This window comes from Ovis canadensis, chromosome 5 (assembly GCF_042477335.2).
Source record: "Ovis canadensis isolate MfBH-ARS-UI-01 breed Bighorn chromosome 5, ARS-UI_OviCan_v2, whole genome shotgun sequence".
NCBI classification, from domain to species: Eukaryota; Metazoa; Chordata; class Mammalia; order Artiodactyla; family Bovidae; genus Ovis; species Ovis canadensis.
This window is the reverse complement of record NC_091249.1, coordinates 31,558,425-31,572,665: the sequence shown is the minus strand read 5'-3', so window position 1 is coordinate 31,572,665 and position 14,241 is coordinate 31,558,425.

Genomic DNA, 14,241 nt, shown 5'->3' with positions numbered 1-14,241 from the left:
GACTCTGATGCTGGGAGGGATTGGGGGCAGGAGGAGAAGGGGACAACAGAGGATGAGATGGCTGGGTGGCATCACCGACTCGAGGGACATGAGTTTGGGTGAACTCCGAGAGTTGGTGATGGACAGGAAGGCCTGGCGTGCTACGATCCATGGGGTTGCAAAGAGTTGACCCCCAGAAACTGCAATAAATGCTTGTTAGTTTAACTGAGCGACTGAACTGGGAAAGCTTAGAAAAAAGGATGGAGTGATGAACATTCCCCATGGGAGTCCTATGCAACTGTGTAAAAGACTAAGGTCTCCCATGACAGGATCACCAAGATACTTTGTGATGATTAAAAAGCAAGAGTCTTGGATACAGAGTTTGGGGTGATAAAAAAAGAAATTCTGTGAATGGATGGAAGGTGGTGTTGGCTGCCCAGCAATAGAGCCACTCAGTGGCACCCTTAACCATGATTCAGATGGTAAATTTTATGTCATGGATGTTTCGCCACAATTGGAAAGCAGGTTAGAGGAAGGAAAGGTTTTGTCTCTCAAGCGGTGATCCCCACTCTGTGCTTTCCCACACTGCAGCCCTTCACAGTCAGCTTAGAAGCAGTGGCAGGAACCAGTTTAGAGAAACCAAGACACAGAGAGGTTGGGGAATTGCCCCAAACCACACAGCAATGAGGATGCTCAGCCAGAACATAAGACACTCCAACAGAGCCTGAATGAATGAAACAGTCCCCCAAGATCCCTCTCCAGGGAACAGCTGATTTTGCTTAACCTTCTGGGGGGTGGCGGGGAAGCCAAATGAGAAGGAAGTTTTTTTTTTTTCCCCTGGCGAGAGCCATGGGAATCCCTCCCTGGAGAGAAGTGCCGGCTGGTAAGTCTCTGATCACAAGATTAGGTGATTTCATTATTGTCTGCAAAGCTCTCGGGAGGGTTGGCGCTTACAGATAATCGCCCGTGATACAGGGCCCTGGAGTCATCGAGGATCGCTGGCCAAGGTGTCAAGGCCAGGAGGGTGCTTGAAAATGGCCGCATCCATTACCTTCATACAGAGGAAGGGGCTCAGGAGCCAGAGGAGGGGGAACCTACCCTTCTTTCAGGAACTGAGCCCTGAAAGAGCTAGAGGACTGCGTCCAGCCACCTCCCCCTATCTGCCCCCCCCCCCCCAACAGAGTCTGCTGAATCCTCAGAGCCACTTGGCAGGGTTGGAATGGGGGGTTTCACCAAGGTTCAGTGCCAGGGGCAGCCCACACCATTACCGTGACGCAGCCGGACAAGATACTCCCCCGTAGCCACCCATGGCAAAAGCTGAGTCAAGTCCTCTGTGCCCCCAGCCCTGCAGGGCTCCCAGGTCCCTGGGGTAAGAGCCCAAGTCCTCCCCACAACACACACATTCCTCCGCACCTACCCTCACCTCTTCCCTCTGCACCCCTCGCTCCCTCTAGCCCAGCCCCCTAGCACTTGGCAAATGCTCAGAAAACACACACACACACACACAAACACACACAAAACGAAAGAACCCAGTGCAGAATAAATGGGCACCTTGAATGCCTCTAGACTCTGAAAGGAACTTCTAGTCCAGAGCCTCTGTTTGCATTCCTCTCTGAATGGACAAGTTCACTACCTCCCAAGGCTCCCTTTTCATTCCTGGTCATTAGCAAAGTCCTCTGCAAAATCCAGGCTGAGTTTTGTGCCCTGAGGTGTGTGTGTGTGTGTGTCTGTGTGTGTTGAGGGATGGAGGAGTGAAATGAGGTCATGAGTGGGGAATTTTTACAGGATGGTCACTGTTTTGAATACTTGGAAAACCTCCCTGAGGCCTTGGGGGTGAGGTTGGTCCAGATTGTCTTTCTCTTTTTCGCTCTCTCTCACACTCAGTTTGTCTGTTTCTCTCTATTTCTTTCTCTCTCTCTCCTTTTCTCTTTGTGTCTCTGTGTTTCTGTTTCTGGGTCCCCGTGCTGTTCAAAGTCACACAGATACCGATGCAGCTTCTCAGTCCCGAAAGAAAATTGCCGGCCACCCCAGCAGCAGAATAATTGAATCAGTGGGCGGCCAGGATTGAATCAAGTGTGAGGGGGTGAAACGGGGAGGCTGGGGAAGGGGGTGCACTTAGCGTTGAGCAGCGGGAGTGCAGCCCTGGAGGGGAGAGGGGCCATGAAATCTCAAGAGCAATTTCCCCCACAACCACCTCCACACCCACTCCGTTCCACCCAAGACAATCTGAGCCCTGAAAGAGCTAGAGATCTGTGCCCAGCCACCTTCAGGCTCCCCAACACACAGAGTCTGCTGAATCCTCACAGCCACTTGGCAGGTTGGGATGGGGGTGGTTTCACCAAGGTTCAATGCCAAGGGCAGCCCACACCGTCAACATGGGATTCAATACCATTCGTTCATTCCTCCACGTAATCCCTCATCCCCCACCCACCCACCCATATCCCCGCACATCCTTCCATCCATCTCTTACCCCACCCACCCACCCAGCCACCCTCCATGCCCCACCCTGCATGCCCCACTTACTCACCTACCCATTTATCCATCCATTCCCCCACCCACCCACTCACAGGTCAACCATTCAACCAACACTTAGTAAGCTTCTGCAGAGCCCTGCCTTTCTGTTCTGGGTCCTTTCTGCGCTGGATAAAAATGACAGCTGAGGACTTCTCTGGCAGTCCAGGGGTTAAGAATCCACCTGCCAGTTCAGGGGACACAGGTTCGATCCCTGGCTCAGGAGGATTCAACATGCCTGGGGGCAACTAAGCCGCTGCGCCACGACTGCTAAGTCCGCAGGCTGCAACTACTGAAGCCCACCTACTCTACTGCCGGCACACAGCAATGAAGACCCAGCACAGCCAAAAATACAGAAATGTTTTTTAAAATGACAGTTGAGGCCCCTGCTCAATTGAGAAGCTTAGTGTCTAGCTGGGAAGATGGATGTTAAACAAACAATTGAACCACTCCATCACGGAAATTTTGACAGTTCCTGGAGACACCCTCAGGCTGGGATATAAGATCGAGGGGATGGGGCTACTTAGGCTGGGGCCGTGGAAGGGCTCCCGGGGGAACAGTGTGACAGGCAGAGGGAACAGCATAAGCAAAGGAGAAGCCAGTGTCCAACGTCTGGTTCAAGCGTAGGGCACGTGAAGTCAGCCCAGGACAGAAAGTACGGGCCATGGATGAGATGTGGGTTGGAGGGGAAGTTACTGGCCCCAGATTGAGTGCTGCTGGGACATGTCCCGGGCAGATGGGCACGAATCAAAAGCAGGGGACAGGAAGGCAGAGGAGATGAGCAGGTACAGCCAGAGAATTGAGAAAGAAACCGGGGGTGGTGAGTGTCAAAGCCGCTTTGCCCAGATGGAGAACTTAACGTCCAGGGATGGTGGGACCTCGCCCCCAGTCCAGTCTCCACCAACGACCACTATGTCCCTTCTTCACGTGGGACAGTTGCAGGGGCTCTGAGGACCACTGACAGAGAACTTCAATAGCTGGTTTCTTATTTACTTATTTATTTGGCTGTCCAAGCTCTTAGTTACAGCACTCAGGATCTTTGAACTTCATTGCAGCAAGCAAACACTTAGTCACAGCCTGTGGGATCTGGTTCCCTGATCAGGGATCGAACCCAGGCCCTCTGCATTGGGAGCATGGAGTCTTAGCCACTGGGCCACCAGGGAATTCCTCAGTAGCTGGTTTCAGATCTCAGCCCTGCCAGCCCTCACTGGCCAAGCCACACATCTAATCTAGCAGCCTCCACAGTCTCAGCTGTAAAATGGGAACCTTTCAACCATTCCATGAGGCCTTGGGAAAACACTGAGGCCAAGGTGACCACAGCAAGAAGCTACTGTGTCCTCTGCAGGGGCCCCCAACCTCCAGGATCTAATACCTGATATCTGAGGTGGAGCTGATGTAATAATAATAGAAATAAAGTGCACAATAAATGTAATACACCTGAAACATCCAGAAACCATCCCCCCACCCCATTCCCTGGTCCATGGAAAAATTGTCTTCCACGAAACCGGTCCCTGGTGCCAAAAATTTTAGGGACCACTACTCTCCACCATAACTAGCACGGCCCCTGCGTCATTCGTAACAAATGTTTATTGAGCACCCAGACACTGTTCTGGGTGCTGAGGATATAGCTGTGAGCATGACAGACTCAGTTCCTCTCTCCTCAAGGAGCTGACATCAAAGTAGAGCAAGACTTGGACTTCCCTGGTGGGTTAGTGGTTAGGACTCTGCACTTTCACTGCAGGGAGTGAGAATTCAATCCCTACTTGGGGAACTAAGATCCCACATGCCATGAAGCTTGGTTAAAAAAAAAAAAAGTCACTTAAGACAGAGAATGAGATATCAATGCCAAATTCCAGGAGGCAGTGAGAATTCTAAAGCAGAGAAAGAATGGGACAGAAACGGTCAAGGGAAATGCCTTATGTCTGGAGTAGTCAAGGAAGGCTTCCCAGAGGAGGTGACATGTTAGTCGAGACTGTGGGAGGAAATGTTGGTCTGGCCAAGAGTTATTTTTTTAATATGTATTTATTTATTTGGCTGTGCCGGGTCTTAGTTGCAGCATGCAGGATCTTCACTGTGGCAGTGGGGTCTAGTGTCTTGACCAGGAATCGAACCCCAGACCCCCTTGTATTGGAAGCTCGGAGTTTTAACCACTGGACCACCAGGGAAGTTCCTGGCCAAAGGTTTTTGGAAAAATGTTCCAGACAGCAGGAATAGCAAGTGCAAAGGCCCTGAGGCAGGACCAAGCATGGCATTTTAAGAATCAGTCCCATTTTGTGCCTCGAGTGGAGGGAGAGAGAGAGGAGTCATGACCCCTGACCATCCGTCCCTGGCATGGCTTCTTTCTCTCTGTTGCGATCCATACCGTGTGCCATGCTATACATTTTTAAAAAAAAATCTTGCTTATTTTCTTTGTCTCCAATTGTCAGCTTTGTAAGGATGGGGACTTCTTTCCTCTGGGCTTCCTGTTCCCTGCTCTGCTTCCAGAGGCTGAAACAGTGTCAGACAGTAGACAGTCAATGTGAGATGTTGAATGGATGAGTGAATGAATGAACAGGCATCATTCCCATCGGAAGGGCCAGATGGGAAGACAATCAGAGCCTCTGTCCACTTCAAGAGGCCCCTTTAGGAGGTCGGAGCTGAGAGATGTGGGGTCAGGGCCTCCCTTGATTACTGAGATTCTAATTAACTCCAGGGCTGAGAGGGCTGCCCTGCTCAGAGGAATTAGAGATAAGTTAGCATCCAAGTGTTTGAGCAGCAGCTCTAACGGGGGCGGACAGGCGGCTCTTCCTCTCCCCCCACCAGCCAGCTGGCCGGGGAGGCGGGTGCTGAAAGAGGTCATTTGCATAGGCAGGTAATTGGTTTTGCAAATAAATCTGGTTCTTGAAATTTGTAGATTAGCAATAATACGTCTCCAGATGAGAGAGAAAGGTCACGGATGAATAAAACAACAATTAAACTTTCCGGAGATTATTAAACTAAACAGAAGCCTGGCAAGGGGCGGCCGAGGGAATAGGGAGTGAGGCTGGAAGGTGGAAAAGGCCTGGAGTTGTAGATCGGGGTGGGGTGGGGGCATCTGCAGCCCCCCGGCAGCTAATGGATGCTCTTGACTTCCTGCCTCCTGGAAGCACATTCTATATGTCCAGTTTTTGGCACAGTGGAATATACCCAGGACAGTTATTAGGATCCCATTTCTCAGTAGAGAAAACTGAGGTCTAGGGAGGGAAAGGAGATGCCAAGGCTGCACAAGGCAGGATTCAAACCCAAGACTAGCTTTGTAGTGTCGTGGGTGACAGTGAGCCTCATCTCACAGGGGACAGGAAGAGAGAGGGTGGACCGCCTCTCTCTGCTGCCTCTTGGCTGTGTAACAAGTATCATCCCTTCCCCCTACTGGGGCCTCAGTCTTTCCACTCCTCTAAAATCGGGACTGAGAGCATTTTACGTGATTTTAAATTTGCAAATGTTTTTGTACTTGCATGGCAATTAAATGTGGCACAGCAGCTAATGGACTGGGCACTGGGCCCAGTGTGATGGGGGTGTCCCTCTGGTCATCCTGGGTTCCTGGCTGCAAGCAACAGAAATGTGTTCCAGGAAACAGAAGCAGAACCAAAATTTACAGATAACTCTCGGTGTGGAGGGGAAAGCTGGAGAAAGAGGCTCAGCCAGGGAGAGAAAAAATGGGAGCTCAGCAGGTAATGCTACCGTATTTGGCCACCCACTAGTTTGTAACCTTGGGTGAATCACCTTTCCTCCTTGAGACCTCAGTTTCCATAGCTTTAAAAGGGAATCACTGTACCTGCTTTATTCACGCAATGTAGTCATTCAAAATGTTTCCCGAGCCCTGACTGAGCACCAGGCTCTGTCATGGGCATCAGGAATGCAGCTGTGAGAACAGACAGAGATCTCTGCTTTTAGAGTTCAAAGCCTAATGAAGGAGACAGACAGTGAGCAAAGCAATGTGGAAAGTCTCTATTTGGCTTCACAGAGCGCTAAGTGTTAGAGAGGAAACTAGGACAGGAAAGGCATCCAGAAGGAACGAGAATTTGGGAGGGAGGGCAGGGTGCAATTTGGAACAGGATGTGCAAGGAAAGCCTCTGAGAAGGTGAGACTTGAGCAGAGAGCTGAATAGGGGAGAGGACAGGAGAAGTCAGAGGGAAGAGCCTTCCAAGAAGGGGGAACAGCACGTGCAAAGGCCCTGGGGCAGGACTGTGCGTGGTGTGTTGGAGGAACAGCGAGAGACCTGTGTGTCTGGAGCAGAATGAGCCAGGGGGACAGAGGGAGGAAGTGAGGCAGAGAAGGCATGGGGCAAGTCCAGACAGTCAAGGGCACCTCCCTGCCAGGGTTGCCGCAACAGTAACAGATGTTCACTCCTCCTTCTCAACCCATTCGGTTATGGGCTGGTCCCCACATTTCAGGCTCTACTTTCTCCTTTAGAAATAGAACCCACCCAGGTTAAAAACTACATTTCCCAGCCGCCCCTGAAGCTCAAAGGGACCATTTGACTATGTGGAGGACAATAGGGTGTGAGCACAAATGATGTGTGTAACTTCCAGGCTGGAATTTCAAAAGACAAGGACAGCCCTTCCTCTAGCCCTAGCCTCCTTCCTTGTCTGCCCTCATCTGGAAGGGGGCTGTGATGGCAGGGGCTAGAGCAGCCACTGTGGTCCACAAGATGGAAGTTTGGCTGAGAAGGTAGAGCATCGGTAGAAGCCTAGATTCCCGGTGATAGTAGAACCAGCACCACGACCTAGGCCGATGCAGATGAGGTGAGGTCAGGCTGTGAGGACAGGCTTCATTTAAACTATGGCTTCCTCTTTGAAGTCATGGTCATGGGTCCATAGATCCCAAATAGTCAGGAGTTCTGAGCTCTGTCGCTACCCACATTGCATTCCCCAGACTTCCTCTCTTCTTGCTGACACTTGATGCTGTGTTGCTGAGTCACGACCAAGTGTTTGCAACCCCATGGACTGTAGCCCTAGGCGCCTCTATCCATGGGATTTTGCAAACAAAAATACTGCAGTGGATTGCCATTTTCTTCTTCAGGGAATCTTCCTGACCCAGGGATCAAACCCACATCTTCTGTGTTGGCAGATTTTTTACTGCTGAGGCACCAGGGAAGGCTTAAATTATATATGCTGGGCACTGTGCATAGAGATTTATAGATATTATTTCCAAACTTAATGTGTGTTCAGTCATGTCCAACTCTTTGTGGCCCCATGAACTGTAGCCCACCAGGCTCCTGTGTCCATGGGATTCTCCACGGCAAGAATAGTAAAGCCGGTGGCCATGCCCTCCTCCAGGGGATCTTCCAGGCCCAGGGATCAAACCCACTTCTCTTATGTCTCCTGCACTGGCAGCTGGGTTCTTCACCACTAGCGCCACCCGGGAAGCCAGAAGCTGACACTGCTCTGCTGCAAATCACCCTTCACTCACCCTCCTCCTCCCAGCTTCCCTTTGACTCTGCTCTTCAGTTCAGTTCAGTTCAGTCGCTCAGTCGTGTCTGACTCTTTGCAACCCCATGAATCGCAGCACGCCAGGCCTCCCTGTCCATCACCAACTCCTGGAGTTCACCCAAACTCATGTGCATCGAGTTGGTGATGCCATCCAGCCATCTCATCCTCTGTCGTCCCCTTCTCCTCCTGCCCCCAATCCCTCCCAACATCAGGGTCTTTTCCAATGAGTCAACTCTTTGCATGAGGTGGCCAAAGTACTGGAGTTTCAGTTTTAGCATCAGTTCTTCCAATGAATACCCAGGACTGATCTCCTTCAGAATGGACTGGTTGGATCTCCTTGCAGTCCAAGGGACTCTCAAGAGTCTTCTCCAACACTGCAGTTCAAAAGCATCAATTCTTCATTACTCAGCTTTCTTCACAGTCCAACTCTCACATCCATACATGACCACTGGAAAAACCATAGCCTTGACTAGATGGATCTTTGTTGGCAAAGTAATGTCTCTGCCTTTGAATATGCTATCTAGGTTGGTCATAACTTTCCTTCCAAGGAGTAAGCGTCTTTTAATTTCATGGCTGCAGTCACAATCTGCAGTCATTTTGGAGCCCCAAAAAATAAAGTCTGACACTGTTTCCACTCTTTCCCCATCTATTTGCCATGAAGTGATGGGACCAGATGCTGTGATCTTCGTTTTCTGAATGTTGAGCTTTAAGCCAACTTTTTCACTCTCCTCTTTCACTTTCATCAAGAAGCTTTTTAGTTCCTCTTCACTTTCTGCCATAAGGGTGGTGTCATCTGCATATCTGAGGTTATTGATATTTCTCCCAGCAATCTTGATTCCAGCTTGTGCTTCTTCCAGTCCAGCGTTTCTCATGATGTACTCTGCATAAAAGTTAAATAAGCAGGGTGACAATATACAGCCTTGACGTACTCCTTTTCCTATTTGGAACCAGTCTGCTGTTCCATGTCCAGTTCTAACTGTTGGTTCCTGACCTGCATATAGGTTTCTCAAGAGGCAGTTCAGGTGGTCTGGTATTCCCATCTCTTACAGAATTTTCCACAGTTTATTATGATCCACACAGTCAAAGGGTTTGGCATAGTCAATAAAGCAGAAATAGATGTTTTTCTGGAACTCTCTTGCTTTTTCCATGATCCAGCAGATGTTGGCAATTTGATCTCTGGTTCCTCTGTCTTTTCTAAAACCAGCTTGAACACCAGGAAGTTCACGGTTCACCTATTGCTGAAGCCTGGCCTCCCACAACCAAGCTGTGCCATGACAAATGCGTCACCTTGTGGCCAGCCTGAAAACTGCCCTTCTTGGCTTCTCTGGAAATCCTACGCATCTGAGGCTGCCCACTGGTTTTCCAAAAGAGTTAGTTTTATTCCAAGATATATTTGTGAATGTCCACCTTTCTCTACATCCTCTTCACCTTCATATCTCCCCCTCTCTTCCAAATTATCACAGCTCCACCAAAACTTTTGACATCTAAGTCCTATGTTTATGGCATTTCTGTAGGGCAAAAGGAGACCAGAGAGGGTGAGTAACATGGAGAGGTCACACAGCTCAGATATCCTGTCCCAAAGGAGTAGAAGAATAAACCTAGTTGAGAGAGGATGGACACTGACCTTTTGGCCTGGGAACAGAGGACAGTGGGAACCCACTGAGCGCCCACCTAGGAAAATCCTCTACCAGAGCTGGCTAATTTCATTCTCTCATTTATTCCACAAACATTTATCAGGCAACTGTTGTATACCAGGTTCTGTTTCAGACATCGGGACCAAAACCCATTCATTCTCTCCCTCTCAGAGCTCACGGGTTAGTGTCCCAGCTGTCAGGAAAGAGCCCAGAAGAGGCTCCTGAGCTGGGCTGAAGCCTCAGGCTTCCTGGAGTAGGTGACGTGTAAGCTGAGATGCGAAAAATGAGGAGGGAAAGGCAGGGGGATCCAAATGAAGGGCACAGCAGGAGCAAAGGCTCAGAGCCCTGAGAGCATCCAGACCAGGGGGAGATGAAGGCAGAGAGGCAATGAGGGTGAAATACCCGGGACGGGGGGAGCAAGGGCAAGGCGGGGCCATGGAGGATTTAGAGCAGGCGAGGAGTGTGGCCAAATTTGCCTTTAATGAAGGTCCCGGAGAGGAGGGCCAGGAGGGGCCAAGCCTGGAGGCCAGTCCAGGCCCGAGGGGGTGCAGGACCGGGCTGCGCCTCCCCCCTCCCATGTCGCATCCCCCTGCAGCCTCGCGCTGCGAGCCCGGACGCGAGCAGGAAGGAGAGCCGGGAGGGGGTACCTGGCAGTCAAAAGCCCAGCGGCTAATGAGCCCGGTGCGGTGCGGGCTATTTTTAGCAGCCGCTCCTCAGGACGCCTAATCGCTCCGGCCTGCTCCCGCCAGGCTGCCATGGAAACGCTCAGCGCCGCCGCCGGGAGCTGGGTCCCCGGTCCCGGCCTGCGCTGCCCGCCCCCCAGCCCCGGGCCAGGACGCGGGCGCTGCCGCGGCTGCCGCCGCCGCCGCCGCCGCCGCCAAGAGGGACCCGCCCTGCCCTCTCGCACCGCCGCTGTGTCTCAGGCACACTCGGTGCCATCTCTGAGCCTTAGAGGGTGATGGGGGTCAGCGTTGGAGCTGAAGGCTGAGCCCCAGGTTCGAATCCCTGCTGAGCTCGCAGCTTGGTGGTTAGGGCATGACCTCAGGCTTGTATTGGAGCCTCAACTTTAAAACGTGACTCACATGAACTGCAAGTCAGCCCTCACATGACTGCAAGACCTGGAGGTCTGGATCTTGAAGCTCAGTACCTGGCCCCAGGGCCTTCAGCAAGGCCTGAGCACCTAGTGTGTATGCCAAGCATTACCCTAAGCTTTCCAAGCATTCATTTTATTTCTTTAATCCAGAGGCATTTCCCCAGATTGTGATTCTTACTGATGGGAGCTGTCGCTACAGAGAGGTTAAGTGGTCTGCCTAAGGTCACACATGTGGTGGAGGCATGTGGTGGAGTCAGGACTTGAACCTAGGCCAGCTGGCTCTGGAATTCCAGCACTAAAGCACTCATCAAACTACACATATATTCAAACTGGAATGAGGTGGGGGGTGTGCTTATCCCTCAAGGAAGGCTGCATGTACGGCGGCCTCTCAAGCAGGGGAACCTGGCTTCCACCACCTACCTTGCCAGACGGGGAGCCAGACATGAGAGGCTTCATCCCCTCAGGGGACAAACGGAGACACTGAGGCATGGGCAGAGAGCATGGGTCTCTCCCACCCACTGCGAAGAGCTTTTATGGAGGACTGTGGGCATGCGGCCCAGGGCAGCCTGCCAGCAAATGACACCCAAAGCTATTTTGGGCCGCGTCACTCACTGAAGTTGATGGGGACAGGCTGGGTGTCAGGAAGGAGGGACCGAGCTGGGGAAGGGAGAACAAAGCCCTGACTTGGGCCAGGACATGGAGGGGGGCCAGAGTGGGGGAGGAGGAGAGTAGGCAAGAGCATGCCTCCTGATCTCCCGTGTCTCAGTTTCCCCATCTGTAAAATGGGATGTTGACCATCACAGTCCCTACCTCCTAGGGGCTGTCAACATGAAAATATCCAGTGTAGGGTCCAATCCACCTATACTTACTACCTGGATGTCTTGTTCCATGTGAGTTTTTTTTTACACTGGTGTGAATTCTTTAAAATATGTTTAAAATGGTATTTACTTTGCTGGCTGTGTCTGTGGGTGCCTCCTTCAGTTTTGCATTGGAGGTGAGCGAGACACTCGTCTCTGCCTGGTGACAAATCGTGTAAGTTGCTCAGAACTGTTCTGGGTGCATTGTGAGCACCCAAGGACACCACCGAAGAGTGTGGCTAACATTCACGGAGGGCTGAACGCTACAGGGAGGAATGTCATGTGATCCCAGTGTCAGGTGCTGGCTGGCTCTGCCCTGGGACCTTAGGCTTTGATGCGCCCACCTGGAAGATGATGTAAGCGCCTGTATCAACCCCAATACTAATGTCAATTCTGATCTGAGGGACAGAGGGAAGAGGGAAGGAAAGAACCATCCCGAGGCCCTGAGCTGGAATCCCCATGCCTCCTTACCCTCATCCTGCAGGGACCCGTGCCTGCCATGGGCTCTGCCTCCATCTTCCTAGAAGATGCTAGAAGGAGGCGCCAGAGGGCTGGCCCAACAGCCCAGAGCTGGGACCAGCAGGAGGTCACAAGCCCCCATCCCCTCATCCTTCCCCAGTCATTCTGGCTGGGTGGAAGGGCTGAAGAGGGGAGGCCAAGGTTACCACGCCCCTCCCCCAGCCTGGCTATAATTAGCCCCAAGATGAATTAAACATGAGGCCAGCCCATCTTGGGCGACATGATTGCTCTGACACTATAATGTTTCCTGGGCAAGAGGCAGAGGAAAAGGCTGCTGTGTGAAGCGAGGGGAGGCGGGGAGGTACATACCACCCACAGGCACCGGCGTGGTCCACAGGGCGTGCCGTGTGCCCGCACGTCCTGCACTCAACACTCAGAGGGCAGCAGTGGCCCTTGGGCCTCGAGAAGGCTGGGCACTCAGGGGACCCAGCTGAAGCGGTGAGGCTGTCAGGTCTGACCTGCCACCTGGCATCCCATCTTCCTGGGGACCCATTACTCCAGCTTCCTGTTAACATGCCTGAGTTTCCACCATCAAAATTGCTATCAGCCGCTCACACCAGTGTGAGCATGAACACCTCCCCAAGGCAGAGCCCTGGAAGGGGGCAAGGAGAGGCACCCAGATGCAGGGGCTTGTGAGGTCAAGAGTCCTCACGCCTGCTCCTTCCGCTCTGGACCTCAGTCTTCTCATCTGTTGTAATGGACCTCTTGTGGCCAGAGGAGGCCTTGGGGTAGAGGGACAGGTGGCAGGCTCTCGCCCTGGGGGTCACCTCTTCTGGTCCCAGCCCTGTACCTGCTAAATTAATTCTCTAGATCCTGGACCCCAGGAAATGATGAAATGTCCACCAAAGGAAGCCAGCCAGAAAGTGATGGGCTCCTTTAAATATTTCTGCAGCAGGAGAGGAAGGTGGGAGATGGGGATGAGACAGAAGAGGGGTTGGGAGCTTCAGTGTCCCCAGTCCGAGGGCACACCCTCCCTGTACCCTACCGGGCCCCCTCTCTCTGGCCCCCGACCCTCAATCACTGATTCTGGTGTCCCCACCTTTGCCCAGGCCAGTTCCCCACACCAACCCTGCCGTGACCTTGCCTTTCTCACCTTCCATCCAGACTCATTTCCCTTAATATGTATATAATGTTATCTATTTATTTATGGCTGTGCCGGGTCTTCATGGCTGTGCGGGCTTTTCTCTAGTTGCAGCAAGCGGGGGCTACTCTCCAGCTGTGGTGTGAGAGCTTTTCATTGTGATGGCTTCTCTTGCTGCAGGACACCAGCTCTAGGGCTAATGGTAGCTGCAGCTCCTGAGTTCCAGAGCGCAGGCTCAATAGTTGTGGCCCCCCAGGCTCAGTTGCTCCACAGCCTGTGGGATCTTCCCATATCAGGGATGGAACCCATGTCTCCTCCACTGGCAGATGGATTCTTTACCACTGAGCCACCAGGGACGCCCTCATCTTCCATTCTGAGGAGGAACCCATCCCTGACTCCATCGCCAGGACCGGCCATGTGACCTGGGGAAGGCCAGTTTGCTTGTTGGGGATGGTTTCCCTTCTGGCCAGTTCGGGACAGTGGACATAGGAGGCAGTTCATGACACAGTGTCAAGAGTTTGTCCCCTCCCTGGTGTGAGAGTCAGGTCACTGGCTCTCTCCCTCAGCCTCAGTTTCCTTCTCTCTAAAACAGGAGGATGATGCTAGAGCTTAGGAGTGAGAGGAGGAACCAAAGAGCCCAATGTCCCCCATGACTGAGATCTGACCTGAGCTCAGCTATGCAGGGTTCAAAGGAGGACACAGCGAATTCCCAGATGGGCAGGGGATTGGGGAGGGCCATGGTAGAGTGGGTGAAGTCTCAATTTGGGGGTTCACAAAGAAAGCTTCCTGCAGACAAGTGCCCTGTGGTTTTGTGGGTGGGGGTTGTTTGGTTTGGTTGGCTTTTGTTCTTTTCATCTTTTGACTGCACAGGGTCTTTGTAGTGGGCATGTCCAGCCTTCTCTAGTTGTGGCATGAGGGCTCTAGAGCTCACAGGCTCAGCAGTTGCTGCATGAAGGCTTAGTTGGGGTATATGGGATCTAGTTCCCTGACCAGGGATCAAACCCGGGCCCCCTGTATTGGGAGCTCAGAGTTTTAGCCACTGGACCCTCGGGGAAGTCCCCTGTCCTGAGTTTTGAAGATACGGCAGATTCACACAAAGGAAGGAGGGGGCATTCCT